The 13,569-nt window shown below is 40.1% G+C and overlaps 1 pseudogene; it reads right to left on the bottom strand.

Moving 5' to 3' along the window:
- Positions 11,147–13,569, bottom strand: part of LOC109228393 — a 3,844-nt pseudogene continuing 1,421 nt past the window's right edge.

The raw sequence follows: 13,569 nt of genomic DNA, 5'->3' as shown, positions 1-13,569 counted from the left end.
GGAGAGAAAAAATTTGACAAATCAGTAAGTGATGACTTTGATATTTTGGTCAGTCAATTTGCTGGGAAATTATTTTGGAAAAGATTTTTGGAGGTAGTTGGTCTCCTCCACAAGTTCCGGATAATAACGGCACAGCAAATGGACGTATAAGTCCCCTTTTAGCTTGTTTTGGTGTTTGGCAAGTTCAGAAGAGTTCTTTTCCTATCCCTTAATAATTTTTATAATTCCAAAATTAACCTTCAAAATAAAAGCTCCTTTCTTCTCCGTTCTCCGTTCTCCGTCCTTGCATTGTCATTCCTCCATCTGGCATCTGCCTTCCGCACGTGTAACGGTCCGATCGATTGTGTATTTTGTTATACCCTTTATTTTTGTACGTAAAAGTGTGTCGTAAGCAAACTAATGTAGGACCAAAAATGAGATAATATTTGAAAGTATATAAAGTAAGTTAATCATGTTAACTCGGAGGTTACAAATATTAAAGATAATGAACAACAAGTACAATGAGGGTTGGAAGGTTCAGCAGCTAAAGGAACTGAAGAAAATAATGTTTCGTCGAAAGTCGACAAGTTGGGAATGTTATAACCCGTACCTTTGGGGTAAGACTAGGATTTTTAACATGATAAGGAGGTTGTGTTATGAGTTATGTTAGTCGTATGATAGTCGTGTGTTTTGAAGTCAAGCGAGTTGTGGAACAAAAGTCGATGAAAGTCATCACAAGTTACGTTCATAAGTTTTACTGAAACTTCGGGTCAAATGTAACTCAGATTTTCTCCCAATATACTTAGAGTTATGGGATACCCATCAAATTGAAGATTTATGAGTCTATTTTCTAACGCATTAAATTGTTTGTCAATACGACATCGGAGTAGAGAGATGTGGGCGTGACATATTTGAGCCTCGTTTCCCCTTTTGAAGCTTCCCATGTTGATCAGTGATCACGCCCAACTATGCCTCCTAAGAGGTCTAGCGGTCGTTGCAAATATAATCAGGTTCACAAGTCTGGAGTTGAATCCCACAAGGAGTTAACCTATTAATCACAACCACTAGTTTCAGAAGAATTCAAGTAATCAACCTTCAAAAATATTGAATAACGACTTGAGTGTTTACTAACTAAGAGCACATTAATTAAAATGAAGTAATAATAACTAACAGAGCAAATGTTGTAGACAAGATTTGAAAAAGTCTAGGGTTATGATTTTCCCAATTGTCGGAATCTCTTCCGCAACGTTCTCTATAAATTCGCCTAAGTATTCTCTACCGATCACGAGTACTTTGGGTTCATTGTTCTTTCTCGAGAAACTACAACAATTTACTAGATGTATTCTCTTGAACTATGCTAGCTGGTACTAATTCATCGCTCACTACGATCTCGCCAAGGTTTCGTTATTTCTAATCCCGCATTTAAATCCTCCGTATTGATTTCTCAAATACGTTAAGAGTGATGTTATTCAACGACTACCTAAAAGTGTACTCTCTCTTAAGCAGTACACACTAAATATGCATAATTAACTGAGAGCTATTCAATCAACAACAACGGAGACATAGTTGAACAAGTAGAGAAAGATCAATGATAAATTATTATTAAACGCAGTGGAAAATCATCCTTCAGTAGGTTCTATCAAACCCTAGATGAGAGAGTTTAGCTACTCATAAATGTATAAACAATCATCATGATGTTCAAAGACATTAAACTACAAAGTAAAGAGAAACAGAGGAAAAACTCGCATGATTCCCTCCACAATGCTCTGTAGCCTTTTTCTTCTCCAAATAATGTCCAGCCCTTTCTCAACTCGTTTAGGGAGTATTTATATGTTAGGATCGAGGTCCTTGGGTGCTTTGTATTTTTGTGCTCTTTTCTTGCATTTTCGCCCCTTTTTCGTGCAACATTCATTCGACTCTTTTTTCCAATGCTCTTACACATAAAACAACATAATTTAGCTCAAAGGTCGCATATTAACTACTAAACCAACAAAATATAGGGCGAGTAATACACTAAAAGTATAGCATTTTGGCCAAACATCACCACCCCAACCTTAGACGTTGCTCGTCTTCGAGTCAACCACCAATTCACACTAGCCTAGAGCACTTTATTTTCTTTTAGCACATCCGAAGCACACCATACCTATGACTATGTTTGATGGAAACAATTAAACTTTAGCATATGCCTTCAACACACACTTTCCTTTACTTTATGCCATACTTCAAAATTTTATTCAACATCAAGACAACATGCTTATAACAATCCTAGCCTCACAAACCGACTCAATATCAAATGCATTCATGGCTTGAATATCATACAGAAATCTAATAACAGCACCTATACCTCGTAGAATAATGTGCCCTCACAACAAGAACAAAAGCGTAAGTTGAATCCACACATTTGAATCAATTCTCAAATATATTTTAAAGACTCATATATATCAAAGAAATTCCTCACTCCCACAAAGACGTCTCATGCATGCACAAAGTACCATAGGCTTGACCTTTATGTAAACTTCAACTAATGTTGACTCTCTTGATTAGGACTTTTTCATGATTGTAATGTGGGCTACGTCGAGTAGGATATATTTTTGAAAAAATAGTGACTAATCCTCCTAAGCACTTTAACACATCACATATTTCTTTAAGCGCAAATTCTTCCATCACAACTTCGATTTCACAAACGATATCATCCCAAGAGTTCCCCTTTTTTTCGTTAAGCACACTTTACCTCACACCTACTAGCAAGGACAATATATCAATTTATTCATCTACATTATTTTTTTTTCTTCTTTTTTTCTCAACTATATATTTTTTTCTTTTGCAATTTTTCTTTTCTTTACCCGCTAGTTGTGTATTCCTTTACAAAACACATGCACCATTTCTTTTTTATTGGTTCCACTCAAAAGCGACCTAAGTTCCCTCCTTACTTCTTCTAGCGCTCATTTTACAATTAAAGTGCTTTAAGAGGTAAAAGGATCAAAATAATGACAATTAACAATAAAGGGGTATAAGCTTGTAATGTGGTTAAGAAATAAAAATCTATGGGCTCAAAAGGGTTGACTAGGAATAATTTTATTTGTGGTAAGCATTAAGCTCAAAAAGATCAAAGAAAGCCTAAAATTATTTTTTAAACCGAGCATTACCTAAAATTTTACTTCAACTCACATGGCAGGAAAGTTCTAGACTCAAATGCAATAACATGGACTACACAATTTGTAACGACCCGACCGGTCGTTTTGAGCTCTAGCGCGTCGTTCAGCGGTTTGAAGTCATGAGCAGCTTCATTTCAGGTGTTATGACTCGTAGGCATGGTCGGAGTTGAATTCCGGGAAGTTCGGAGTCAAATTGGAAAGAAAATTCTCATTTTAGAAGCCTTAAGTTGGAAGAATCGACTAAGATTGGATTTCAGAGTAAACGACCTCGGAATCGGGATCTAAAGGTTCCAGTAGGTTTGAATGGTGATTTCGGACTTGGGCGTATGTCCGGATCGGGTTTTAGAAAACCCGGAAACATTTTGGCGCCTATTGTGGATGATTACTCCGGGTATGATGGTTGTTCTTATGTGTTATGAAAAAAAGGGAGTTATTATGGACCTTTGAAAGGTTATTAGCCTAGTTCAGTGCGATCAGAATCAGCTTGAGGCCTGTGGATGGATTCAAATGTGAATATGGGCTCTATATCAGGCTAGATGTGTTCATTTCAGTAATGCGCTCCTTATGGAAGAGTAGTCAGAGTGTTACTTCGTCGTTAGTTATTGCATGCAATGATGTATTGCACCGTGTGAGTTGTGAGACGGCTTGGTGAATTGCTTATGTGTTGAGGTTCCGCGTAGAGATGATGCACATCGAGCTAAATTTCTCATTACAACAAAATACCGAATATCGGTCACAAGCACGCTAAGTGCATAATACCATCCCTGAGGGGACATATAGCGCTATGAGCTACAAAACTCAAGCACAACTGAGGTGCGATATACGATCTGAATCTCAAGAGCCATTTTGCTCATATAACATCATCTCTACGTGGAACCTCAACACATAAGCAATTCACCAAGCCGTCTCACAACTCACACGGCGCAATATATCATTGCATGAAATAACTGACGACGAAATAACACCCTGACTACTCTTTCATAAGGAGCGCATTACTGAAATGAACACATCTAGCCTGATATAGAGCCCATATTCACATTTGAATCCATCCACAGGCCTCAAGCTGATTTTGATCGCACTGAACTAGGCTAATAACCTTTCAAAGGTCCATAATAACTCCCCTTTTTTTCTCATAACACATAAGAACAACCATCATACCCGGAGTAATCATCCACAATAGGCGCCAAAACGTTCCCAGGTTTTCCAAAACCCGATCCGGACATACGCCCAAGTCTGAAATCACCATACGAACCTGCTGGAACCTTCAGATCCCGATTCCGCGGTCGTTTAATCTGAAATCCAATCTTAGTCGATTCTTCTAACTTAAGGCTGTCGCGCCCCCTTTTTCTCGCGAAATTGGGTTTATGACATTTGGGAGGACAACTCGTTCCCTTTTGGGGAATTGAGTTTGATTTGAAGAGTCGCCACCTAATGATTAAAGTGCATTAGGATACTAAGAAGGGTTTGATTTGAATAACCAGAGATTGGGTAAGGGCTTGAAATTATCCCAAGGGGAAGGTGTTAGGCACCCCTCAGGATCCACTAGTGTGGTTCCCGGCCAAACTATTGTTGTGAACTTAAGCGCAAATAACACATAGGCAAATAAAGACTTCAAGTAAGAGGGGATTTTCACATAATGGTTACAAATAAACAACGTTAGAAAGAACCAAAAGAAAGCTGATTTTTCTTAAAGAAATAGTTTGAAATTGGAGAAGAAGCAAAGAAACAAAGAAACAAAGGGAGGGGGGGTCCTAGGTTTATAAATAATATGGATCACCCCACACAACATCCGGTAATCACTCCTCAGTGAGGGGCTACACGTGATGTTATCGCGTGGTCATCATATCCATATCTACCCTTTCCCACTAGTTAGGGTATTAAAGCGCGGAATGGTCTCGTTTACTTATTGCATGCTATTACCCGCCCCAATCCTATCAGTCCCGGAGGCATTTAGGACTACTAATCATAAAGGGAAGGGATATTAGGCTTGTTTATAGTTTCAAAGGCAAAACTCTAAGGCGACATACAAAAACACGTATAGCAAGTTGGGGGAAGCACATAACAAGTAAAAGGCTCAGATATACCTCCTTTGACAGAGAAGCACATAATTTAGCATGTCTTGCACATACTGTTTAGGGTCTGATTAAAACTTAAAGGTTGAGGCAGCCTGATTTGTTACATAGTTCAGATAAGAAGCCCGAATCAGGCCTGCCTGCTGGTTGTAGCTAATAAAAATCTAATTCAGTTTATAAAATTTACCCTATGGTTTGCCTAAGTTTGGACGAGGGTCTTATAGGCATGATATCTACTGATTTCAGAAACAATGAAGTAAACTGAATACATACTGATTTGAGAAAAGTTGTCAGTTATTAAAGAAAGGCAAGTTTTAGCGAGAGATCATAAGTTCTGCAACTGATGGTACGTCATTATTACTGGTTTTAGACTTATAAGCAAGTGAAGCGATTCATACTTGATTAATAGTTCCAATAGGCATGCTTTCTATGCGTTGTTGATTTTTAAACACTTTTATGGACATAGTAAAATGCAGAAAACCTATAACCATGATATCTAGGTGCTGAACTTTTGTTTAAAGCCTCTGAACATGATATCTAATTGCAGTTGATTGATTAAGACCTATAAACATGATTGCCTAATGAAGAATGGATATGCAAGATTCAGAAAGACCTATAGGCGTATTTTCTATATGTAGAATTCAGATTTCCGGGTAATTACAGACGTGGTATCTATATGAGAGAATGCAGAATTCCTACAGACATGTATCTATATGAGAAATGCAGAATTCCTACAGACATGGTATCTATATGAGAGAATGCAGAAAATCAGAAATAACCTATAGGCAGGATATCTATATGAGAGTGCATACATAGTTATCCCTCCCTTTTTCACTAGCCATCCCCAAGAGTTTATTACAAATTATTACAGCCCAAAAAAATAAAAGAATACATCAGAAATTAAAAGTGCAACCAAGGAGAGCCTGATTCAGACTTCCTGTCTAAAGTATGAAGTAAACCAACTCCAATGAGATCATGATCCAAAGCCTTTCTCCCATTTGGATGTGTCAGAGTTCCCTAAGAGTCTCATATGGACTCCGGGCAGTGCTCACACCCAAATGTATCACCAGATTAAGACATAGTGCAGTGTGGAAGGGCCAGCCCTCAAGTGTCCAAGTTCAGAGGGAACTCAAGGTCCCAAGGCAAGGCTCCCAAGAGGGGGGCAGAACTTAGGGACTAAGAGAGAGTGCAAGTGCAAAAATAGAGTGATGAAAGGGGAAAAGGGAAAGGGAAACGGTTACAAATAAATACACATAGGGGTGTAGGGGAAATAGGGATGTTGAAAGAAGAAAGAGCAGGCTGTGGGCATACCCAGCTATAGGGAGTGCTAGTATGCCCATAAGCCTGTTAGAACACGCTGTTTAGAGGCTGGGATCCCAAAGATCCAATTTTAATTCATGGACAATAACTTATATATTGCCATGTCTTAAACCATAGCTCAAACACATAAGGGGGTAGGGAGTAGGGATTCATAGCAGAAACAAACAGAAAGAGGTCACCATACTAATTTAAATATTGAACTCTACAGAAACAGTAACTAGACATGAATACACAAACTATAAAGAAACACATTGTTGTGATGCTGAAGCTTAAATCAGGACATACCAGTTTCAAAGAAACAAATAGAGAAAAGCAGTAGGTCTTGTAAACCGGCCATAGTGCAGACAAGAAGAGAGAATACTATTATGTGTGAGTATGAGTTTAGAAGGATTGTGAATTCTGTTGAGTTTGTGAAAGGGTCGTGCCTTTATAGTGTGAAAATCAGGCAGAAATAAGGTAAGAAAGCAGTTAAGGAACTGAATATCAATTAAGAATCAATCACACAAGACTTCCCTTAATTAAGGAATTCAGAAACGGGTATAAACTATTTGAGGAAAGAAATTAAATAAGCATTTTGTGCAAAGTAGGCAAATCGGGGTAAATACATAGAAGTTTTATTTAAGTACAGAATTTTGAAATACGCGGTTGTTCAATTAAGGTAAGAAAATTAATTAGTAGCCAGTAAATCAGAGGTCAGAGATTTTGTATGAATGAACCAAGTCAGAAAAGCTGAGAAAGGTTTTTAACTTAAGTCGAGTCACAGGGAAAATCAGCAAACAAGGAAAGAAAATCAATCAGACCTATTCAGAAGGGAGTCTGAACTATCACAAATTCGAAAGCCATTTTAGAGGGAAGTTCATCACATATAAAGAGCATACAGACATGTCACGCATGAAAGAAGATGTCGTGTCATTGTAAAATCAGTAGAAGAATCCAGTGTGAAAGAGTTTAAGAGAGTTTAGCAAAAGTCAGAGTCGTACGAAAGACAAGGATGCCCCAACTCAGTTCAGAGACTCGAAATTGGTCTGAAGAGTTGGGGGTTTTGAAATAAAACCCTAGCTCAGGCAAATCACATAGCCAAACTTGGAAGAACCACCAAATTCTAGGGATTCCACCATTAATCGAGTGCAAAGATGAGATGGCAAGTAATTAAATCGAAACAGGTTCAGAGATCTCAGAAAAGAACTGAAACTTCTAACACGTTTCTTTCAGCAACAAGAAACATGATAGAAAAGTAACATGCAGAACACAGTAGAAGAGCTCAAAGAAAACAGAGTAGAAGAAACTAATTTGAAACATAATGGAAAATTGATAAGAACAGTAGGAGAAGCATATTAAGACGTTTTTTAGAAGAAGCTTAACCAGAACTCAGTATGTGGAACTTAATAAGAAACACTTAAGAACATAGTAAAGGAAGATACAGTAGGAGAAACACACAAGAATACAGTAGAGGAAAATACAGTAGAAAAAGCATGCAAGAACACAGTATAAGAAAATACAGTAGAAGGAGCATACAAGAACACCGTAGAAGAAGCATACAAGAACATGGTAGAAAAAAAAATACAAGAACACAATAGAGGCAAATACACACAAAAAAGAAAGTTAGAGAAACATTTAAATACTTTCAGAAAAACCCTAGATCGGAAAAGAAATGGTTTTGAAAGTAGTTTTTCAAAGAAAAGCCAGGAAAATCGTTTAAAATCTTAAGGAAAGCATGGATATGGAACAGATCTAAAGAGATCAGAAAAACCTCAAAACTAGGGTTTTCAGAGGAACCCAAACGACGAGAAAGGCTTGGATCTAAGCAAAAGGAGTCGAGACCAGGCTTCGAAATAGACATAGCTTGCCGGAACGGGACCGGAGATGGCCGTGGAACTCGAATCGACAGAGGTCTGGACATAACCCTTCATGGTCGAGGAACTCGAATCGACAGAGGTCTGGACATAACCCTTAGTCTAACCAAACGTGAGGAGCCATAGGTGGCTTGGTGGGTGGTGAAACCACCATAGATCTAGGTTAGAGGGTGACCGGAGAAGATGAACAGAATTCATCGGAGAGGAGGGGGTGGGGAAGGTTCTAGAGAGAACCAGAGGTTAGAGAGATAGAGACGAGTGAGGGAAAAATAAGGGGTATTGGGGGGTCGTTTGGTTTAATTTAGGTAGGATAAACAGGGACCGTTGATCTGAATGATCAACGGTCCAGATTGGATGGGGTAGGTGGGTCGGGTAGGATAATTAGGATTGGGCTGGGTATTGGATTGGTCTAATTTGGGTTGGGGCTTGGCTTTAATTAGGCCAAATTAAAAAGCCAAATGTGGCTATAAGTTAAATAGCCTCTTTTTCCCTCTTAATTTATAAAAAATAATAAACAAATTTTTGGAAACAAATTAAAAGTACTAAAATGTCTTATAATATATAATTATTAATTTAAAAATATAAAATCCCATTTTATAAATATGAGACGGTTTTAAACTTAAAAATGGCTAATATTGCAATTATGCAATTTTATCCTTAAAAATATCAAATAAATTTATAAAAATGTGTAAAAAATATCTTAGCCATATTTTGGTACAAACATAAGAATCCAATAAATGAATCACCAAAAATGATAATTTTAGGGACCATCATTGGGTTTTTCTTGATAAAATAGGGCAGTAAATTGATTTAAAAATCTTTGAAAAATTAAGGAAAAATAATAGGACCTTGGGATGTATTTATATATGCCTATATAGGCTATTTTGAGGGTATTTTGCATATTTAAAAAAAAATACAAGGAAAAATTGGGTATCAACAGCTGCCCCTCTTTTCCCGGGAAGGATGAAAGAGTTGTCGGGGAAAGATATGACGACCGATTTTGATCGGATGAAACGGCTTTAAGAGATTTGGCCGTGCCCTGGCTTCTGAGCTGCCTAAGTATCCCTGGTCTTACAGGAATCAGGCCATATGTAGTTCGGGATCCGTCGGCGGAGTATGCCGATAGAGACCTTTCAAGAACGGACGCAGTATTCAGGTTAAGGTCTAATAGGGCTGCGGGAACTGGAACGGAATTGCTTTTGCCGAGATGGCTGTTGCTCGTCGGTTTACCTGCAAATAAGTAAATATGGGCATAGATTGTAAATTTAAACATGATGCAAATTCCCGTCGGACCATGAATGCTGTCTTTGGACGGTTAGGATGACGTCCTCAGACCATGATGTCCTGGGCCATGAAGCGTATAATAAAGGATTCGCAGGCCATAAAATGATGCTCTCGGGCTATGAGAATGATGCCTCCGAACCATGATGCCTTTGAATAATGATATGCAAAAGATTAAAAGGGGTCCTCAAGCCATGGCATGGCGTTCTCGGGCTATGAAAATGGTGCCTCCGGACAATGACGCTTTCGGACAGATTGGCGATCTTTCAGCCCATGAGATGTAGTGTTTGGCGATCTTTCAGCCCATGCAATGCAATAGGTGGCGATCTTTCAGCCATGCAAGCGTAAATAAAGTGGCGATCTTTCAGCCATGCAAACGTAAATAAAGTGGCGATCTTTCAGCCATGCAGCGTAAATAAAGCGGCGATCTTTCAGCCATGCAGATGGAGACAGTGCTTACTCTCGCAAGGCAGAATGGTAGCCTTGTGCAATGCAATAGGTGGCGATCTTTCAGCCATGCAAGCGTAAATAAAGTGGCGATCTTTCAGCCATGCAAACGTAAATAAAGTGGCGATCTTTCAGCCATGCAGATGGAGAAAGAGCTTAGTCTCGGAAGGCAGAATGGTAGCCTTATGCAATACAAAGAATGCAGATGGAGACAGAGTTTAGTCTCGAAAGGTAGAATGGTAGCCTTATACAATGCAAAGAATGCAGATGGAGACAGAGTTTAGTCTCGGAAGGCAGAATGGTAGCCTTATGCCGGAAGTAAAAAGGAAAATGATAATGGAGTTTTTCTTAGCTGATAGCAGGTTGCGACATTGTGACTATTGGGGACATTGTGCCTGCTGGGGACACAGTCGTGTGCATATAGCAACTGTGGGTAAGTGCAACGATTCTGAGAGTTGTATTTCTGAACAATGTTTGTCTCGTGAGTGTATAGTATCTCTGATGATTTTGCAACTCGAATGCCTGGATCCAAAGAAAAGTCGTGAGTTTTGTAGAGGGGGGAGGTTAGTTCGTATCCCCGCTGGCTCTGCTTGATCTACATGATCTTGATATGGTGATACTGTACGTATTTGGGGTAGCGTTGCTAAACAAGCGATTTCGAAAATAGACATGCATGATTTATCAAAAAATATAACATAAATGCATAATTAACAATATCTTTCTTTTAGATGAACCGACGATCGTGACGTGGTTCAAGACATTGCAACCTTTCTTGCTACGAAATTTTGAGGGACCTCCTCAAAATTCTACCCCAATTTACTGGGCTGCTGCTTCTGACGGCTGCTTGCGGCGAATAGCTAAAATCACTTCGGAATTTTTAGGGTCCTCCTCAAAATTCTGCCCCAGTTTCCAATAGCGGGGGAAATGAAAATTTTATTGCATTGTGACCTAACCTATAGGGCTGCCTACGTATCCCCTCTTAAACGGGAATCAGGTCAGGCGTAGTTCAATGTTACATCATACAAGGAAAGCATAAAGGTTACACGTAGTATCTCTTGACTGCATTTGAATTGATCGGCTTTGGCCAAACTTCTCCGTCTATTTCTGCATGTATGAGGGCTCCTCCTGTTAGAACCCGGTGAACCATGTATGGACCCTGCCAGTTGGGAGAGAACTTCCCTTTGGCTTCATCCTTATGCGGGAAAATTTTCTTCAACACCAGCTGCCCCGGTGCGAACTGTCTTGGCTTGACTCTTTTATTGAAGGCTCTGGACATTCTGTTCTGGTAAAGTTGACCATGACAAACCGCATTCATTCTCTTTCCGACTATAAGGGCTAGCTGCTCGTAGTGACTCTTCACCCATTCTGCATCGTCGAGCTCAGCTTCTTGTATGATCCTTAAAGAAGGAATTTCTACCTTGGCGGGAATGACTGCTACTATACCATAAACCAGTATATAGGGGGTTGCCCCAGTTGATGTGCGGACTGTGGTGCGGTACCCTAGCAAAGCAAATGATAGCTTCTCGTGCCTCTGCTTATGCTCCTCTATCATTTTCCTTAGTATCTTCGTGATGTTCTTATTGGCGGCTTCTACGGCTCCGTTCATCTGAGGTCTGTAGGCTGTAGAATTCTTGTGTCTGATTTTGAAAGTTTCACATATGGCTCTCATCAAGTCACTATTGAGGTTGGAGCCATTATCAGTGATGATTGATTCTGGAATCCTGAATCGACAAATGATGCGGTCGCGGACAAAGTCTGCCACGACTTTCTTGGTCACTGCTCTGTAAGATGCCGCTTCAACCCATTTGGTGAAATAATCAATTGCCACTAGGATAAACCTGTGTCCGTTTGATGCGGCAGGTTCGATTGGTCCGATAACATCCATTCCCCAAGCGGCGAACGGCCATGGTGAGCTTGTTGCATTAAGCTCATTTGGAGGTACCTTGATCATGTCTGCATGTATCTGGCAGCGGTGGCATTTCCGGACGTACTGGATGCAACCTGTTTCCATAGTCATCCAAAAGTAACCAGCCCGGAGTATCTTCTTGGCTAAGACAAAACCATTCATATGTGGGCCGCAGGTCCCAGCATGGATTTCTTCTAGTTTTAGATGCTTCTTTCGCATCAACACACCTTAGTAATCCCATATTCGGAGTCCTCCTATACAGGATTCCTCCACTGTGAAAGAAGTTGTTAGACAATCTTCGGAGCATGTGTTTCTGTGTGGTGTTTGCAAGCTCTAGGTATTCTTTTTTTGCCAAATATTCCTTGATGTCATGAAACCAAGGTTTTCCATCTGCTTCTTCTTCGACATGAGCACAGTAAGTTGACTGATCATAGATCTTCACCGGAATAGGATCAATAAAGTTCTTATCTGGATGCTGTATCATGGATGATAGGGTAGCCAATGCATTGGCAAACTCATTCTGGACTCTGGGAACATGCTGGAACTCTGTCTTTGTGAACCTCTTTCTCAACTCCTGTACATGATGCAGATAAGGGAGTATCTTGGAGTTCTTGGTCGCCCATTCTTCTCGGACCTGATGTATAAGCAAGTCTGAATCCCCAATTACTAGCAACTCTTGGATGTTCATGTCAATGGCCATCTTGAGCCCTAAGATGCAGGCTTCGTATTCGGCCATGTTGTTGGTGCACGGGAACCTGAGTTTGGTAGACACCGAATAATGCTGACCGGTTTCTGACACTAGGACTGCTCCTATGCCAACTCCTTTGAAATTTGCTGCTCTATCGAAAAACATTCTCCAACCATCATAGGATTCTGCAATATCCTCTCCTACGAATGATACCTCTTCATCAGGAAAATACATCTTTAGGGGTTCGTATTCTCCGTCCACGGGATTCTCGGCAAGGTGATCTGCCAATGTTTGTCCTTTGATCGCTTCCTGAGTTACGTAGACAATGTCAAATTCACTCAACAGGATTTGCCAGTTGGCTAGCTTGCCGGTAGGCATGGGCTTCTGAAAGATGTACTTCAAAGGATCCATCCTTGATATGAGATATGTGGTATAGGCGCAGAAGTAGTGCCTCAACTTCTGAGCTACCCAAGTCAAAGCACAACAGGTGCACTCTAACAGAGAATACCGGGCTTCGTACGGGGTGAACTTCTTACTGAGATAATAGATGGCCTGCTCCTTCCTCCCCGTTTCGTCATGTTGCCCCAAAACACAACCGAATGCTCCATCCAATACTGCGAGGTAGAGTAATAGAGGTCTACCTGGCTCGGGCGGGACCAAAACTGGTGGTTTTGACAGGTACTCCTTGATTCTGTCGAAGGCCTTCTGGCAGTCATCGGTCCATTTGGTAGCGGCGTCCTTCTTCAACATCTTAAAGATTGGCTCGCAGATAACTGTAGATTGAGCTATGAACCGGCTGATGTAGTTGAGTCTCCCCAAGAAACTCATACGTCCTTCTTGTTCTTTGGTGGTGGCAACTCTTGAATAG

Source organism: Nicotiana attenuata, chromosome 6 (assembly GCF_001879085.1).
Source record: "Nicotiana attenuata strain UT chromosome 6, NIATTr2, whole genome shotgun sequence".
Classification (NCBI taxonomy): domain Eukaryota; kingdom Viridiplantae; phylum Streptophyta; class Magnoliopsida; order Solanales; family Solanaceae; genus Nicotiana; species Nicotiana attenuata.
This window is presented reverse-complemented; position numbering and strand designations above follow the sequence as displayed.